The sequence below is a fragment of the Scophthalmus maximus genome, chromosome 5 (assembly GCF_022379125.1).
Source record: "Scophthalmus maximus strain ysfricsl-2021 chromosome 5, ASM2237912v1, whole genome shotgun sequence".
NCBI lineage: Eukaryota > Metazoa > Chordata > Actinopteri > Pleuronectiformes > Scophthalmidae > Scophthalmus > Scophthalmus maximus.
This window is the reverse complement of record NC_061519.1, coordinates 11,917,501-11,921,644: the sequence shown is the minus strand read 5'-3', so window position 1 is coordinate 11,921,644 and position 4,144 is coordinate 11,917,501. Positions and strand designations below refer to the sequence as shown.

Below are 4,144 nucleotides of genomic sequence, written 5' to 3'. Positions count from 1 at the left end.
GATCGCTTAAAAGAGCACCGGGGAAACTCGTTTTCCTTCTCTCTGGATTCATTTGACACTTGTGTGTATGTTTGTGTGTCTTGGGATTTTGTCCATTGAAATGTGCAACACACACCCACATCAACACACTGAAAAACACATTCACACACACACACACACACTCTATGCAGTGCATGCAGTAAATACAGGGACTGTCTTCTGGCTCCATTTTCTCCGGGGTGGTGACAAGTCTTTTTTTCTTTTTTTCCCTCACATGGTTGAAATGAAATCCAATTATATCTGTAATGGCTCTCCAACTCTTCTTCTGCTTTGAAGGAGTCAGCTTGCTTGAGTCACCACTGTTGGACCCAAATGTGCTCAGTAAATCAGTGATGCGCAAGGGCGCAAATGTGCAATGGAGACAGATGTAGTGTGTCTGCAGTGTGTGTGTGTGTGTGTGTGTGTGTGTGCGGGCGCGCGTGTGGCCCAATGCCTCTTTTTAGGGAGCTAACATCCAGAAGTGTCAAACTTTGTTACTCTGCTAAGTGTGTTGCATGTTCCAGCGGTGGCTGTCTATTTGCATATTTTAATTAAATAGCCGGAATTTGGAATTAATCACTTCCTAAATTTATGGGGTAATTATATGGTGTTTGTCCTTGACTTGGCAGTGTCACCCACCCGTGAATAAATTCATCATAGTCTTGTGGCGGCAGACAAAGTTACACTGACACTTGCAAACTTTGTTTCCTTCACTTACCCCTCAATTACCCTGTTTCAACTCTCTGTTCTGACATAATAAATCACATACTGTCACACAGTCGTGTGTGGGTGGGAAGATCATACACAATACAGTGGAAGCGTGCGCGTGCGCGTGCGCGTGCGCGTGCGCATGTGCGCGCGTTCATGGGATTTATAAATTCCTACAGCACAAAAATAAAGAGGTCCTTTGCTTCAGTGATATCACATGCATGTATAAATAGTTATATGACAATAAAGACAAAAGAAAAAACACAATGGAAATTGAATCTCACAGACCTTCATTATAATTACACACCAAAAAAAAGATTTCCCCCTCTTGAACATTTTTCTACAAATAAGTCCTTTGATTTTCCAACACAAAAAGTCACTTGTGCCATTCTGCAAGGCAGTTCCTGTCTGCAGCAACACAGAGGAGTGTCAGTAGGAGTAAACAGGAGGAGTGAGAGGTCCTGTTTTCAGTGTAAAATCTTTGTTTTTTTCGACCATTCGAAAACACAGCGTCTGGTTGATACAAGTTTGTAACAAAGCCTCTGATTGGTCAAGTGGATCAAACATGGACAACTAGAAGTCCGCGAACAACAACAGTAATCTTTTACGTCTTGAAAAACGGGATAAAAATGATCATTTGAGTCATTCAATGTTGGATTTATCATCGTGGACGTGTTGTACAAAGACTCCGAAGAGACACTGAAGTTCCAGGGGCACTACAAATCTCCTGAAAGGGCCACGAACGACGCAAGTGTTAGCTTCCCGTCCAAACAAACCGTGAGTTGCTTCAACTGATCAAATGTTATGAGGACTTTTGTAACATGACGCATTGTCTGTCGCGTACGACAGGTACGAACATACTGCACGACATCTATAAAATGTGTATGGCCCATTGACACAGGACAAGCAATAACTGAAACCATAGAACTGGAACCAATGCATGTATGTCATGAATGCAGGTACCAAAACAGGTGTAAATGGCCCATGGTGTTAGGACAACAGACAACAAGCAAGAAAGTTCAGCAGATGGATATAAATCCATTGAATTACCCTCCCGATATACAAACTGGCGCAGTCATTTTCCATCTCCTCTATTTCCTGTTCTTGTGGTTTACAGTAATCAAAGAAGGTACAACCTGCATTCTCTCGAATGACCAGCAGATGGCGACTCCACTGGTTGTAAAAAGAAGTTTGTTTCCATAGAAGCCTATGAGAAGATTACTCTACTTGATTCATGACGTCAGTAAACGTTTCCCTGAGGCGTTTGTGGTTCAATCTGTACCTCTCAAGTCTTCATCAATACAGCATGATGTTCATTTAGCAAATTATGTTCGACATTTAGATTTTCTGTGGGTTTGTCATCACAAGTGACCCATTTTAAATGACACATAGTCATCTGATCTATTGTCAGTATAAACATGTATTATTGTTTGTATAAAAATTATGGACAAGTGCAGCTTTGTTAAAGTTAGAAAAAACAAGATCCATTCATGAAGTGTTCTATAGCCTTCGACAAGTCCATGGCAACTGGGTACCTCTGTCTGGTGAGGAAGGTTGTGTGATGCGACCGAAAGCTCCGGAAAAACTAATGAATGGACTTTGTTTTAAAGCTGTTCTTGTCCGTATTTATACATTAACAAGATATTCAGTCACTGTGTGTTATTTTAAAAGAAAATCATTACCAACAAGTTTTTTTTTTTCTTCCTGTTTCTCTTGTTTCTAAAGTTAAGAACAGACCTTCAATCTCAACTTTAATGCAGGTTCAGGATTATGAACCATTTAGCTGTAACACAACAAACTTTCCAATTTTGTGAGAATTCTCAAAAAGAACGTATGAAGTGTTACCCTGGCACAACCGAGGGAATGATCTACTTGTGAGGGTAGTTCAATAAAAAAACAATTTAACAGGAGGCCTTGTCCCCTCAGGGGTTGGCCCCCGCACCCCCTGCTTTTTGACTACATTATGATAAACCATGCTTCAGGAAATGAAGCGGCCTGGGGGGAGACTGATAGAAGGGCGGGAACTTTTCAGCAGTTGGGGTCGAAGGTCATATGATACTTATCGATATCAGCCTTCGCCTTGCCATGCCTCTCTGAACACTAATCACTCACACACCGCTATGACAATACGATTTGACTTGATTAAACAGCCCATTAGCATGAGGCAGGCTGAACAAACAGTCCGCTCCGCGCGTTCGTTCTGTTACTTTTGTCTTGTGTCGAGAGCAGCTGGATGGCCGAACCAGTGGTTTAACAAGCTGGAACCAGACACACAGCGTTGTGCGTGTAACAGGCATGTTTTCTGCCATTTCCTGTTGTGTTGTGATCCTGAAGCCAACTCTGTCATAGTCACAAGGAACTGGTTATTGATCGAGGTTTCACTCCGAGGGGCCGCCAGTTAACCATCTCTCCTCTGGGAGATGACTAATCATTTGCTCTGCTGCGGCAATGTGAATTTTGACTGCGCTAATCTCTGGATTGCATGGAGATTAGGCGCCATGTGGGGTGATGACTCTCCTCTTTGTCTTTTTTTTTTTTTTTTGTCTGGATGGGGATCTGTTCGCCCTATCTTATCGCTCTGCTTCATTTCTCCGGGGGCAGTTCCCCTTTCGTTATCAACGCGGCTCCATCTACATGGAAATCAAAGCCTTTGCAGAAGTGGAATACGATTAGGGGAGGAGGGGAGGAGAAGAAGTCAAATCTTTCCCCTCTTGAGTCATGCTAATAATACACCACAGCAAACGGCGCAGTGCTGAGAGACTGAGTCACAACGAGCAGTCCCTGTTATCATGTAGGTGGACGGATGGACGGACAAGGTGGCACGAGAGCGGCGTGTCAGTGTGTAACTCGTGAAACATTTCGTCGGTGAGACTTTCTTTCTGTCTGCGGGCCTCGAAAATGAGGATTAAGTCTCGCCTCACAGAACCCAGCTGCCTGATTCCATCGCTGACACTGACCTCCTTTGTTTTTTAATGACCAAAGAGTGGATGCCTGCGTGCATTTGTGTGTGGGTGTGTGTGTGTTTGTTTGTGTTTGTGTGTGTGTGTGTGTGTGTGTGTGTGTGTGTGTGTGTGTGTGTGTGTGTGTGTGTGTGTGTGTGTGTGTGTGTGTGTGTGTGTGTGTGTGTGTGTGTGTGTGTGTAAGGTAACAGGGCGGGTTACAGGGGGGGATTAGAGCCCACACAGCAGCCACCCCTCCCCAGTAAACAAAAGTACATGGGACTGTACAGTGTGTGTGTGTAAATGTATAACACACCACTGCCGCTGCTGGTAACACCAGACAAAAAGAGAGAAACAGAGTCCATCTGTGAATGCAGCGGGATTAAGCCGTGCTCAAGCCAAGAGCTACACGTCAATCAGCCGCTAAGTGTAAGTGTGTGTGTGTGTGTGTGTGTGTGTGTGTGTGTGTGTGTGTGTGT

At 43.8% G+C, this 4,144-nt stretch overlaps 1 protein-coding gene across 1 annotated transcript in view; it reads left to right on the top strand.

Annotated features, from left to right (window-relative positions):
• Positions 1-1,190: 1,190 nt before the first annotated feature.
• LOC118310447 (complement component C8 beta chain-like) overlaps positions 1,191-4,144 on the top strand; it is a 52,542-nt gene continuing 49,588 nt past the window's right edge. Inside the window, exon 1 of the mRNA XM_035633378.2 lies at positions 1,191-1,503. The gene's annotated coding sequence lies outside the window, so the exon portion shown is untranslated. The remainder of the gene's footprint in view (positions 1,504-4,144) is intronic.